Source organism: Wyeomyia smithii, chromosome 3, assembly GCF_029784165.1.
Source record: "Wyeomyia smithii strain HCP4-BCI-WySm-NY-G18 chromosome 3, ASM2978416v1, whole genome shotgun sequence".
Lineage (NCBI taxonomy): Eukaryota > Metazoa > Arthropoda > Insecta > Diptera > Culicidae > Wyeomyia > Wyeomyia smithii.
In genome coordinates this window covers 1,813,387-1,828,613 of record NC_073696.1, presented here as the reverse complement: position 1 = coordinate 1,828,613, position 15,227 = coordinate 1,813,387, and the positions used below count along the sequence as shown (strand labels likewise).

Sequence of the window (15,227 nt, the reverse complement as noted above, 5' to 3'; positions counted from 1 at the left end):
TCCACGTTCGCTCTCGTACGGTGTTGCAGCATTCTTCTCCTCGACTAACCGTTTGCATTCGCCGTCAAACCAGTCATTTCTATGATTCGGGGCCCTTGTACCTAGTAGCGCTACTGCAGTGTTACCTATGGCGGATCGGATGCTTTTCCAGCCAGGGTAGCTGCGCCAAGCTGCTCTTCCGTAGGTAGCACTGGCTCCAGCTGCTACGCGTATTCCTGTGCAGCCTCGGCGTCCCGCAGTTGCTTAATATTTGGTCGCGGCGTTCGACTTCGGCGGGTGTTATACACCGTCGATAGTTTTGAGCGCATGCACACAGCTACTAGGTAGTGGTCCGAACCTATATTCTCACTGCGGTAGGTGCGAACGTTGATGATGTCGGAGAAAAACCTGCCGTCAATTAGAACGTGGTCGATTTGGTTTTCTGTCTGTTGGTCGGGTGATCTCCAGGTGGATTTGTGGATACCTTTGCGGGGAAAGAAGGTACTTCGGGCTACCATACCACGGGAGGCCGCAAAGTTTACGCACCGATGGCCGTTATCATTACACACGGCATGCAGGCTATCTGGTCCGATTACCGGTCTGTACATTGCCTCCCTTCCTACCTTAGCATTCAAGTCCCCAATAACGATCTTCACGTCCCGTCGCGGGCAGCTATCGTAGACCTGCTCCAGCTGCGCGTAGAACGCTTCCTTCTCGTCGTCGGGTCTTCCTTCATGTGGGCAGTGCACGTTGATGATGCTGTAGTTGAAGAACCGGCCCTTTATCCTCAACTTGCACTTACTTGCGTTGATCGGCTGCCACCCTATCACGCGTTGGCGCATCTTACCCAGTACTATGAAGCCGGTTCCCAGCTCGCTGGTGGTACCACAACTCTGGTAGAAAGTAGCCGCCCGGTGCCCACTTTTCCATACCTTCTGTCCTGTCCAACAAAGTTCCTGCAGCGCTACGACTTCGAAGTTGCGTGAATCCTCAATTTTTCTGACTCTTGTGTGCATGGATTCTTGAGATCCTTGAATAATTTGATTGAATAATTTCTTGGGCTCTAGTACTCTTGGCCTCTCACATTCCTGTATTTCTGGGTTCCAACATCTTTTTTCAGATTTTTGGATTGTCAGATTTTTGGATCCAGAAACCCTCCGAATCCTTTTTAAATTCTTAGATTCTCGAATTCATGGTATCTGAGATTGTTTTGGGGGTGGTAGGGGGTTTATATTATTGTGACATTTTGTGACATATGGGGGAGGGGGGTTAGCTTGAGTGTGACATCACATTCCAACTAAAAAAAGACACATAGCTACACAACAGATAATACATACTTGCATTATTCATTTATGATGATGATGGTCCCACCTCATACCCCTACATCGGTTTGAGCTGGTCGATTTATCTAAGAAAGATATTATTTAAAGACATACAATGTAACCAGTAGGCAAACAAATAACGGACTGGTTAATAATAGACATAGTAACCCTTCAAAAGAATACCAATAATTTGAAAATTAAAAAAAAACGATTTTCCAATAACATCATTGATCCAAGGCTCATCCAAAACGTTTCCAACCCGAAAATTATCTGGATTTGGTTCGAACCTAACATTTAGGAGCTTTAACTAATCAGAATTGGTTCTGGATAACGATCCAAAACTACGAGAGAGATCCTATGATACTATAGTTATCGATAACGAGCTATACAGTCCACAGGCAAACCCAAGCCTTTTCAGTTTTTTCTCCCAACCCTTTGTTCTAAATCGTGAAAACAGATAAATATTAAAAATCTTAATGAAAATATATATAATATTACAAACCAAAAAAGCAACTTATCAACCCGATATGCCTTTTGTTTCAATTTCAGGGGTTTAACCCTGATATACTCAGTATCCAGATTGTCTATGTCAGTCTACGCGCGCGTGGCTCAAACATGTGTAGTCAACTCATTTTTTTTTTAACTCTACTATTTAATTTTATTAGCTATATTCAAACAAAAATCCATCATCATCAATGAACATAATAACTTAGTGTACCAGATAAATTTGAAAAAAAAAATATACTTAAATATTACAATCTTCTTCATTAATTAACCAAAAATTCGTTGAAATCTGTCTACAGATACTCTAAATCTGTCTACAGATTTTATGTGTGAAATACAAAGCCTTTTAAACTCCGCCATTGTTGCTGCACGTTTCACTTGTCTGGGCATCGAATTGAAAAAGTTAATTCCTTTATACAACAGAGAGTTCTGTGATCTACTAAATAAAAAGTGTGGTGTTCTAGCGTCTTCCGCGTTTCTAGTGTTGTACCTATGAAAATCACTTCCCCTATCAATTCGATCACACAAATATCGAGGCAGCATATTATTAAAAATTTTGTAAAGGAACACCATTGTCAAAAAATATACTCGTTGCTTCACAGAGAGCCATTGCAACGCGTCCAGCATGAAACTCGAGGAAGTGTATCTATTACATCTTAATATTGATCGCATTACTTTATTTTGTAACCGCTGTAATCTCAATATTTGTGTATTATTTGCAAGGAATAAGATGGATGAGCAAAAGTCTATATGTGGTGAAATGATTGACTTATACAACAAAATTTTACTACTAACAGTCAATTCATTTTTTAAACGGCACAGAATACCGTATTTTTTAGCCATTTTTCTGATGACGTTGTCAATGTGAGACTTGAAAGTTAACTTGTCATCAATGATTACTCCAAGATATTTTAACTCATTCACGCGATCAATCGTCTCACCATTAATTGCAATATTCACGTCTGGTCTGGAGTTGGCCGAAGAAATAATCAAATATTTAGTTTTGCTAATGTTTTGCTTAAGTTGTTTAAAATTTAACCAATTCGCCAGATAATGTAAGTCTTGGTTTAAAAGTGTTTCAACATCATTTGGATTTTTAGCCGCAATGAACAGAACAGTGTCATTTACATCACAAAACCGTAAAACTCGCTTCATGTCATTAATATAAATTATAAACAAAATGGGCCCTAAAACACTTCCTTGCGGTACACCCAGTGTATTAGCAATGGAAACTGATTCAGAATCATAAAAACGAGTCTTCTGAGTTCTAGCACACAAATAGCTTTCAAACCATTTATATGCTGTCCCTACGATACCAAAGCGCTTTAATGTTTGCAACAATAAGGGCCTAGAAATTGTTTCAAAAGCGCGTTTTAGATCCAGAAACACCGCAAAAATAGTTTCTTTAGCCTCGATTTTCTCTTTTCATTTTGCTAACACCAAATTCAATGCAGACTCACAAGAGTGTCCTTCTCGATAACCTGATTGTTCTGGGATCAGCAAATCATTACTGTTTAAATAATGCATTAGCTGGCCTTTAACAATTAGCTCCAAAATTTTCTCTAATGTGTGCAGTATATTAATGGGACGGAACTCTTCGGCTTTATCCGTCCCAGTAATTTTGGGGATAGGAACCACAAGAGATTCCTTCCAAACTTCAGGCACGTGCCCTGTTTGTAAAGATTCGTTAACAAGGTCCAGCAGGTCGTGTCCAATTACATGAAAGCAATCTTGTATTACTTTTGCGTTGACATTCTCGATACCAGCAGATCTCTTCAAAGAGAAACAAATATCTTTCAACTCTGCAAAAGTAATAGGATGAAAACCATCAAATCTACAGTTATTATGGATCGGCTTTATTATCTCGTCAGGTTCATTGACCACATCAATACTTTGATTGATCGATTGAACACTTTCAACGAAATAACTGTTAAATTTATTTGCAATAACTCGCGCGGAGTTTTCCTCAATACCATTAAAAGTTATGCACTGTGATAATGTATTATTACTTTTCATTAATTTTTTTAAAGTTTTCCATAACTCTTTGCTGTTATTTTGATGTTGATCGATCTTCCGTTGTATATATGCACATCTAACCTTTTTCAAGGTGCGTGAATATATGTTTCGCGCCGCGGTGTACCTGTTCCAATCATCGTTATCATTACTTCTACAAAAATTTTTATAACATTTATCTCTTCTACGTTTTAAACGCACAAGATCTAAAGAGTACCAGCTGTTCGAATTTTGTAACTCAACAAATTTTTCAGAAACTAGATTCTTGGTACAGTCTTCCAACGTTTTGATTAGAACAGCTGCTTTATTGTCCAAATCTCCAGTTATTGGATGAAAATTCAAACTTCTTGAAACAAGCTGAGACATTGCTTGTTTCGAATAACTATTCCAGCACTTTATTTTTACTTTATCCTCTCGGTTTTGATCGTTTTCAATTGAAATACAAATTGTCTCATGGTCTGTTATTTTATAATCGGCCTCTGTGAAGGAATTAACATTATCAAAATTGGAGAACACATGATCAATCAAGGTACGAGAGTGTCTGGAAATTCTTGTAAATTGAAAAACTGTTTGTCTTAGATTGAAAAAACCGACTAATTGCTTTAATTGATTCGAGTTCGATCCACCAAGCCAATCAATATTGAAATCACCAGCAATTACGTTTAATTTATTCAAATCAACAAAATTTTCCCACCAGTTATCTAAAATTTCCAAAAAACGCTGGTCACTCGAACTGGGGGAATGGTAGACTATTCCAAAATTTCCCATCGTCATGCCTCTCTGAACTGATATTCCCAGGAACCAATTGTTTTCGACAGATTCGTTTGATAGAATGTTGAACTTGACTGATTCCTTGGCGTAAATAGCAACCCCACCAGTATGTCTGGAATGTGAAAGGCAAAAAGCAACTTTATAACCCGGAATACTATATTGATCAAATGCATCAGCTTCCACTATGTGAGTTTCAGCCAGCAATACTAACATTGGTCGTTTTTTTCCACAAGATGTCGCAAAGCAACATAATTCGTGGATAAACCAGCAATATTAAGATAAACTATTTCTAATTTCCTCTCACATTGCTTTTTCTTCAGCTGCTATTTACTTGACAACATGTTGCTTTTTCTTTTTTCAAACAGTCTCCGAAAAACTGGACACTGCGAACTTGATGCTGGATGTTTCGCATCCAAATTCATTTTTAACTTATTATTATGTTTTAAACAATTTACGCATTTATAATCAGTAGAAGCGCATTCCGATGTTTTGTGCTTTTCACTGCATTTAGAGCATGTCTCAGGATTAACACACTCTGTGCTTTTATGACCAAATTCGCCACATTTAAAGCAACGCAATACATTTATGGCCTCTCGTACAAAACACTTGTCCCACCCAATGCTTACTTTTCCAGCATTCATTAGGCAGTTATAAGTGTCTAGATCAACTTCGATTATCACGTTAAACTTGCTATATTTGAAGCGTGAATTTTCATACTCGGCAATAACCTTTACTTCTTTAAAGCCGATGCTATCATTCTGACTTTTCAACAAGTCTATGAATTCATCGGAGGAATATCGATCACTCATTCCCACAATTTTCAACTTAGGCTTCGCGATTGTGGGATCCTAGTTCTACGATCCTTTTTTTGCTTAAGATTTGCTGAACTGCCCATAATTCAAAAATTGCCATTTTTACCAAAATCGAGAAAACAGTTTCTCGTGGTGGTATACACCGTAAACAAGTTCCCTACGGAAGCCGATTGTCAAAAAAATGCATTTGGGAAAGCAGCAAAGGTGAAACAATTTTGGCTAATATCCTAAATAATTGAGAAGTTGGCTAATATCCAATATGTTTCTGCCTGTGGCATGTTCACGAACCAGTGTATTATTACTGTACTTTGTTTCGTCTAACTTTCGAAAATGTGTTGTAGCCTGGTGGCCAGGTAAGCGATCGTAAGGCCCTTGCATGAAATTTGACTTTTTCACGAAGAATGTTTGATGCAACAAGAATTTATTTGTAGTTCTGCGAAACCCAATGATCAAAACGCATGACTGTTTCCTTCTGTCATAAGTTTTTACATCCTAAAAATGCTGTATAGCTCTTTGATTAAAAGTATTATTGAAGAGAAGATTCAGATTTCATTTTGGATTCGAAAAAATAGGAAAGTGGATTGTAAGTTTACCATGAAAAATAATATTTTCCTTATATTGTTATATTGTTGCACGAAACAATTATCTCGTCGTCCTTTCTGTCCTCACTTGTGCTTCCGTGTTGCTTTATCAAATTTAAAACCATTTTCATCCCCAACGAGCACGATATAATTCACATGGTATGTATATTAGCCAAACTGCACACCGGTTTGTCGTTTATAATTGAAAAAACGGCTACTAATGTTTTCAGATTCAACTCTCTTTTTCATAAAAAATACCCACTGGGACAATAATGCTGAGAAATTTGCCTTCCACACGCAAAAGTTGAATGGTGCGAAACCAGTACAAAATTGTGCGTTTTCAGCGCAAAAGTTGATGTAATTTGGAACCAGTACAATGATTGCGTGTTGGGCATAACGCAATTACTGCTCTAGCGTTTTTTCAATGTATTTGGCAGCTCCTAACTACTACACTTAAACAGTTTCAACTGGTATCAAGCAGCATTGCAAAGCGAGCGAGAAGCAAAACCTTTCTCCTCCTTTCTGCTTGAGAACGAGACATATGCTACGCTTCTCAAGTCTTTTGCACACACGCTTTCGAGATACTCTTTCTTCTTCATGCATTCCCCGCAGCAAGCACGCACCCCCAGTATGAGTGACACTAACAACACTAGTATCAAGTATGTACAGCACGGGTATCTTGCTCATTTCGTAAAGCGACGAGACACGAGACCTTGCGCGTCGCAAATACGAACCGAAAGAAAAGCGAAAGAGCAACCAGCAAATTGTATATGACGTGTCTAGTCTTGTCGCACCCGCACGTACATGGGAATTCTACGAGCGAGAGAGAAATTTCTCTCGTCGCTTGAGAAAAAAGCTGCACAGGATGAGAAATAATAATTATTCACAATTTAAAAGTGTTGCCATAAAAAATCAGCAACGCTTATGTGGCTTTGTGGAATGGAGGGTTTTCTGTGAAGCTACCGTTGATTACAAAATGTTGTGAACAGAAATTTGTTTCGTTATTTTCTTGCAAATCATTCAATGGTACTTTCAAATGACCAAATCCATCGAGATAAATGGCTCGAGCATTATAGCTATATAAATCTAGTGAGTTCGAAGTTGTTGTTCGCTGCTTGCACTGCTCCAAGAGTAGCAGTCACTAATACACTCGACGTGAGAAATATAGTGTCGATATATGATACATATTCTGATTTCAATCTGTGTCAATGTATTCGCAGTACAACTGTTGCGTTATCCTTTTCACACATTTTTTGTGCGATTTTAGTGCAAAATTTGTGCGAATCGGGAAGACACAATGCTTGTACAAGACTTCAACTTTTGCGTGCAATAGATAATTTCTACGCATATCAGTCCCACCACGTGCATTCGATGTTTCCCAATACAATGTTCGTACTGGGGAAAGAAGGCTGTTTAATCTTTCACGAAAATTATCACGCTAATCTTGTTGTCTTTATACACAAGTGATGATAGTCGAGATGAAAGTTAGGTTATTTGAATAATTATCAGATGACTTACCATTGCAAAGGGGAATTATTTTTTTTTTTTAGATTACCCATTCCTATCATACAATATTTGAACGTTGTTGGGTTTTCCCCATTTTGGCTACTCACAAAAGACAGTTCTTACAACTTCCAATTAGTATAAATCTCATACGTTTATTTTCTTATATGCTCAAAAAGGAAAATCATTCAGCTTACGAACCAGCAAACAAGGTTTAGGTATCCTTAACAAAGATATGAACGCACCGCATTCAAATAATCAAGCAAAGTGATTTTCGTTACCGAATTTCTGAAACCCGTAATGTAGTCAAATGTTGTTAGGAGAAGTCTTGAGTGCTCTGTAGCACTTCCCAAGTTGTAAATATGAGAATTAGTGGTTAGTGGGATGAATTAGAATAGAAAAAATCTAGTGGGACAAATATGTGTAGAAAATCATCGACTTGGTATGGTTTTTCAAGATTTTCGGAACAAACAATGTTATTTTTAAAAGTTTTTCAAAAATATACATGAAAATAGACTCATTGGTGATAAAAACGAAAATCGACCAAAAGTAACATGGGACAACTATGCGTAGAACGGCAGTATACTCAATATAAAAGTTATCATGGACAGTCAAAATATGTTGTTCCGACAAAGAACTTCAAAACGCGTTTTTCTCGATTTGATGCCTATGGCATATTAGCCATTTTTTGAATTATGGGCAGTGAAGATAAAATACGTTAAAAAAGCATAATATTCGTTAGTTCTTTTCTGCCGTGCATGTTTGTTTATAAATGACAGCACAATTTCAAACTTTTTTAGTTTCTTTCAATCCTACAAAAATTGTGACAAAACGTGAATAAGGATGCTTGACTATTGTACCATGAGGAGAAGATTTGTATTGCGAGTTGATTGAAGAAGAGGAACTAAAAATGGATGTTCCTTCAAAAATCAGCAATGATGCTGCACTTACTGCCTCGGCTTTCTATGTCGCCGATTTGCGACTGCAACAACAGAATCCTTGGACTAAGGATAATTAAACACTGATTCGAGTTATCTGTTATCGTATTTTTTTCCTTTCATTTTCAGTTTTTCTTTAGTAAAATCGTTCTAATTTAGAAAAAATGCATTTTACAATTTTTTGAAGTAGAATACTTCTCTCAGGAAGTTCGGCTACATAGGGATGTGAAATGAAAATCTAAAACCGAAAAAAGTGAAAAATATGTCCAATTTCAAATGCTAATAAATCGGTTAGTATTCGATGGATTTCCTTCGTTCTTGCAGCAATAGATTGGAAAATCTTCTAAGATTCTTCCCAAAATAAGATAATTGTAATTTCATTATTCACACTATTGTACTATTGAAAATAGTCAAGCCTTGTCAAAACGAAAAATTCGACCTCTGATTGGTCGTTATATGCTTGCTTCCCAAGCACGGTCGACAGGATCATATACATTCAATTGAAAACATGCTATTTGGCCTATATAAGAGCCTGTTTCAGCCGGAGCCGCTCATAATAGTTCTAGACTGCGACAACAGCAGTCGTTCTTCCTTAGCAGCAGCACTAGCCCTGTGGTTGGTCACCACGCCTCAGGAGCAGCGCGGTTTCTCTCAGCGTGTGTCGCCAGACAGCCATTATTCCCCCCGTGTTGGGGCAGCATGATGATTGCCATCAGGAAATCCAATTTTGGAAATCAAAAAGCCTTTTTGAAGCAAATAAACAAGTCATTGAAAGTTAATAATTTTTGTCAACGCAAGCAAGTATTCTGTGTTGCATCCTAGCAATTTAAATTTGTCGCACCCGTCTAATTTACTGAATGTGAAATAGCTTCCACAGTGCATGTTATCCGTGTATCTTAATTCCCTCAATGTTAGGGCAGCTCAAAGGTTGTAATTAGCAACCGATTTTGAAACGCAACATGCTTTTTTCAAGGCAAATAAAAAAATAATTGAAGGTTAATAATTTTCTGGCATCAACACAAGCAGACATTCTGTGCGGGATGCAATCAAATTCTGTTGTAGTTGTCTAATTTTCACTTTATTTAGTAAACCCCCCACTGTAGGGGCAGCGCAAAGGCTGCGATCAGCATAACCGACATTGAATAATAAACTGCCCTGTTAGTACGCATTCACAAAAGCAGTTAGTTCGACTATGCAGAGCTAATATGAAGTCGATTCAATCAATCAGCATAAACAAAATTTCGTCGTCTCCCAGCTGCCAAGTTGCAACATGATGCAACACGCAACAGCGAGCAAACGAAATCGCTTGATGTTATAAACCGCAATAAGATACGGGTTAAAACCGTTGCGTGTGTGAGAGCACCATCGGTGTTTATTCGCTGGATACACTATCTACTGTCTACTGAACGCAATAATCTGCTTACATGCGACATGGGGAGGGGAACATTTTCTTCATCTAAGCTGCGCAACACGACACAAAACATGTTATTTTGTTGCTTCAATGAGAGTGCTATCGGTCCGGTTCGACAAGAAATCATTTTTGTGCATCCGTGCTACGAAACTGAGGAAAAGCTTTAGAAACTGAAAAAAGAGGTGGAGCTCATCAAATTAACGCTCTGAGCCGGAATGAAGTCACACATATTTTTCAAGTTATGTCATTCCACCACCTACGAAAAATAATTCATTCCCATTTTCATCCCTATATAAGAGCCTGTTTTATTCGATGCCGCTCAAGATAGTTCTGAACAGCGACGACAGCAGTCCTCCCTTAGCAGCAGCGGGAGCGAGCAGTGGGTACCATCGATAGCGGATAGCGGCCACAACTGTGGCATGGCTGCGGATAGCGTTGCAGTTGCTCAGCAGTTGGGCCAGCGTATAGCGGCCACAACTGTGGCATAGCTATGCATAGCGTAGCTGTTGCAGCGGGTATATCAGCATCGATAGTAGCAGGGTCAGCTGATGCAACGACACTCCCTTCACTAAAATGCTGTTTCAGTGTGGTAGCGGGAAGCATCAGCAGCAGGCTTGCATGAAGTGAATACATCAGCCAGCAACTTTCTCTGAGGCCTCTGCCATAGTAGACGCGAAAAGCGGCGCGAACCGATTCGCTCGGCCGTAGGTTGATGTACAGCTCTACTGATGGCTGTACATTAACCTACAGCAGAAAGTTGTATCAGTTTGTTCAGAAGAATATTATTGTCGGTAATATTACAGAGATGCGATTGCGTAAATCCGATTTTGAATTGAACAATTGTTCTTTTGAGAACAAATAACACACTTATTTGAAGAGTTAATAGCTTTTGGTACCAATAGCAGTATAGTGACAGCCTCAGCGGTAGATGCAGATGCAGCCGGTACTTCCCTGAGGCCGATGTAAAGGTAAATGGGAGCAGCACGGCGAAACAGATCGGGTTATGCTTAGACGCGGGTCATTTTTCGTTGTTGATATTCCCCACATGAAACGACGCGCTTTCGTATGATAGCGGTGGTATTAGCGGTAGATGCATTTGCCAACACTTACTCCAGTAAAGCCGTGTCTAGTTTTCAATGTGAAAACACCTTTCTCATTGTGTTGACCGTGCGCCTTAATCCTCACTATCAATGATAAATTGAACAATTGTCCTTATAAGGACAACAAATGAATTAATGAAGATTTAATTTTGAATTAGAATACTTCTCTCAGGAAGTTCGGCTACATAGGGATGTAAAATGAAAATCTAAAACTGAAAAAAGTGAGAAAAATTTCAAATGCTAATAAATCGGTTAGTTTTCGATGGATTTCCTTCGTTTTGCAGCAATCGGTTAGAAAATCTTCTAAGATTCCTACCAAATGCATGAATTTGCAATTGTATCATTCGAACTATTGTACCATTGAAAACTCTTAAGCCTTGTCAAAACACAAAATTCGACCTCTGATTGGTCGTTATACCGCGCTTTCCCAAGCACGGTCGGCAGAGTTATGGACCTAGTAAATTGGGAATGCATCATTTGGCCTATATAAGAGCTTCATCAGATAATAAACACACATTTCATCGGATATTAAATTGAACAACTGAAATTTGAAGAACACAAATGATTATATGAAGAGTTAATATTTTCTCGTTTTGCGCTATAATCCAAAGTTAATTATCTTCATCTACATGCATACTCTGACTATTATTACGTGTTTGCGTCGCTCAGTGTTTGGCTACGGTCATGCAGAACGCAAATAACGGCGCGATGCGATTCGGCAAGACGAAATCTGTTGAAATGTATAGCTCTACTTCGCCTTAAAAAGAGCTATGCATTTCACCACGGTAAGGCGAATCGCATCGCGGTGGCATTCGCGTTCTGCATAACCATAGCCTTTGTTCCGTTCCCGTTTAATGATGTCGCATTAAATGTGCATATTACAATTCGGCAGCACTTCAACTTCTCATTTGCACAAAATTTAAAAATATCCAATGAGCTTCATTCAAAATATCAGACAAAAAGAAATTACAATACTGCCAATGAACGGTCAACGTTTATTTACTAGAAAAAGTGACTGACACGCAAGCAGCCGGGTTATCTTTCTTGTAAATGTATTCTACTTCAACCTTGCGGTCGTGGCTTTGCATACAACCTTCTTGTGATTTTTAATTTTTTAGGGGTATAAAAACGTGACGTAATTGAGGGAGTAGGGTCAAGGAAGTTGTGACAAGAGGGAGGGGAGAAGTTATTTTTTTTCCAAATTATGCGTGACCTCATTAATGGATGGTCCCTAAATGGAATTCTGAATCTAATGGATCCAAAAATTGTTTAATTCTTGAACTTTGTGAATCTTCAAACAGTAAACTTTTAATGTATGGATTATTTATTCGTAAATCCATGAACCATTAACTTCATGAACCCTTAACTCTCTTGAATTTACGTAGTCCTTGACACACGGTCACTTGGACGTGATAGCCCTTAGACTTATGGATGCAAGGAACTCGGATATTCTGTCTTCCTAAATTCAAAAGAAGCGCCTTTAGGAATAAATTGTCTGTTTTAAGCTTCCATACGAATCTGTTTTATTTTTTTTTATTTTTGAAGTTTTCAGAATCCTAAAACTATTAGAGTCTTGTGTTATGAAATTTACTGATTTTTGAAATCTTGGAGTCGTGGATTCAAATTTATCTGCATTCATTCAATTTTGTATTTTTGAAAGTTTTAATTTTTAGTATTTCTCGGATTTTCAAACTCTACTCTCATGAGTAGAGTATTCTGGAATGGTTCAAATTAATGGATTTGTTGTCTTAAGTGCTCCGACTCCATATCAATTAAATTCTCAAACTCCTTCGAATTCGGAAAACTCTAATCCGTGGATTTATGGATTCTTAATTCCTTAGATTCATGGGCTCCAAACTCTTTATGTAATGGATTCTTGAATATTTGCTTGCATTCTCGGATTTCGGTATTGTTGAATTCCTGGATTCTTGGATGTGTTTTTTTGATTTTTGGATTTCCAAGATGCTTGAATATTAAAAACTTGGGCTCGTACTAGTTGGAATTCTTAGATTGAGGATTTCTTGAATTTTTGGATCATTTGATTCTTACATTTTTCAGATTCTTGGAATTTTTGTCTCTGGAATCCTAAATTATCAAACATCTTGATACTTGAATTTCTGACTCCTTATATACTTGACTTCTTGGATCTAGAGATTCTTGGATTCTCATATTCTTATTATTGATCAATTGGAGTCATGGACTTTTCAAACTTGAATCTTTGATTCTGTAATATTTGAATTATTCTTCTATGGATTCTTGTTTTTTTATGTGTATACATTTTTATATTTTAAGATCCTTGGTTTCATGAATTCCTGAATATTTTGAATTTTATGAGATGGGGGAATTTATAATTGTTGGACTCCAAAATTGTTGAACACCAAATCCATTTTCAAACTAGTTTGATTCTTGAAATTTTAAGCCCTCGGATTCTTGATTTGTTGGATTCAGAGATTTCAAAAATTTCAGATTGTTGTATTCTGGAACTCTCGAGCTTAAGCATTCTTGAGTTTAGGAATCCGTACTCGGATTCATAAATTCCGTCATTTAGTCTCGCTGTATTTTTTTTTATTACTCTCCAATAATTCCATTAGTGGATCAATGAATTTTTCTCTCCTTGAACAATTGAAGTCATGAACCTTTAAACCTTAAATCTTCGTTCCCACAGTTTTTGGACTTATGCCCAATTTTTTCTATGGACTCTGGACTTTTTATTCTTAGAGGATAAAATTTTAGAATATGATCCATAGTTCCCTCAATTTTTAAATCGTTATATCATTGGACTCCTGTAGTTTTGAACGCTTTGGCTCTTGGACTCTTGGATCGTGGTATTATTGGTGGTTTGCATTTCTAGACTCTCATTCTCTCTTGCACTTCTAGACTTGAATAATTGTTTTTATTTTTTACATTTTATAATTATTGGTATTTTAGACTCAAGAGTAATACTCTTGGAGTTTAGAACTTTTCACGCATTCTTGAATTTTTTAGCACTTTGATTCTTAATTTCTTTGATTTTTCGATTTTTGGATTCTCGAGTTTTCAAATATATCGATTCGTTGAATTTTAAGTCTTCCTGTATTATCTTTTCCTTGTATTCTTATTTTATTGATTTTTGAAACTCAAGAGTTCTTAGAGTCTTTGATCCTTGGTTTTTTTCTCCCTGAATTTAAGAATCAAATTAGAAAGCTCCACAGCCACAATGTCTCTGGTCGCAGTGATGAGTCCACACAGCGAAAGAAAAGAAAGTAAAGTAGGCATACCTTATCCCAATGCGAAGTACAGAAGGAAATATCTACCGAAATCATTCTGAATGTTAAGCGTCATTGTTTTTCTGGCAATAAAAATAAATGCCCAGCAATAAATTTTAAAACCAAGTCATCTGCTTTAGTACCAAGAAGGTTAAACAGTACCATAGTATTTATGTTTATCAAGAAAATGTAAACAAACGGAATTGCTTGGTTTTGCTACTAGCAGCAAACTGTCAACTGTCATGTATTTTTCCATAAAATAAACCTGCAAACTCTAGTACAAATAATCTTCGCCCACTCGGAGACGCCATGCTTCGATAGCATCTATACTGCAGTTTACTTTGGGTGTGATTAGTTAAATACTGCAAACCTGCCATAACACAATAAAAAAAATGCAATAAGCACCCAATGCAGTGATGTAAGGCTGAAAACGCATTCGTATTCAGGGGAGGGGCTGATAATCGCTCGTCCGACCATCGGTGACGGTGAAACTTTAATCGAATGAACCAAACAAAAAAAATGCACAAACGAAAGGCGGCATGCCGCCGTTTTTCGTTCAATTAACTCAATTCAATTGTATACATTTGAATAGTTTCGGGCGGTGTCGCACTTCCACTAGACGGTCTGCTTGTGCCCCGAAGGAAGCACAAATTTGAATTCTAGTTATCCCGGATTCTACACTTGACTAGGGTTTGATATGCTAAACGTGTTTGAATGTGAAATAAGTCCTACAGCGTCTGCGAGCCACCGTCGCGTCGCCGGTTGGACTAGATTGCTTACACGTGTGTTTTGCTAAACCGGGAGTCGTGTTGGCAATCCTGCTTCAATTGATCCAATTAAGTAAGAAGATTGCCTTTTAGATTACTAGGTTTTGTGTCATTTTCAGAATTTGGTTCAGTTTCTTTCACACTCGGCACTCGATAGTCAATTATCTGGAGTGACTAAAAATTTTCTCTTACTTAAATAGGTTAACACAAAGTCTGCTGATCATCGTCCAACTTGAAACCAGCCACGGATGTTGTTATCATAATTTTAAAACCTAAACAGC

At 37.7% G+C, this 15,227-nt stretch overlaps 1 protein-coding gene across 1 annotated transcript in view; it reads right to left on the bottom strand.

Moving 5' to 3' along the window:
* LOC129732594 (ATP-binding cassette sub-family G member 4-like) overlaps window positions 1-15,227 on the bottom strand; it is a 58,414-nt gene that overhangs the window by 41,821 nt on the left and 1,366 nt on the right. The gene's annotated exons all lie outside the window — the stretch shown is intronic.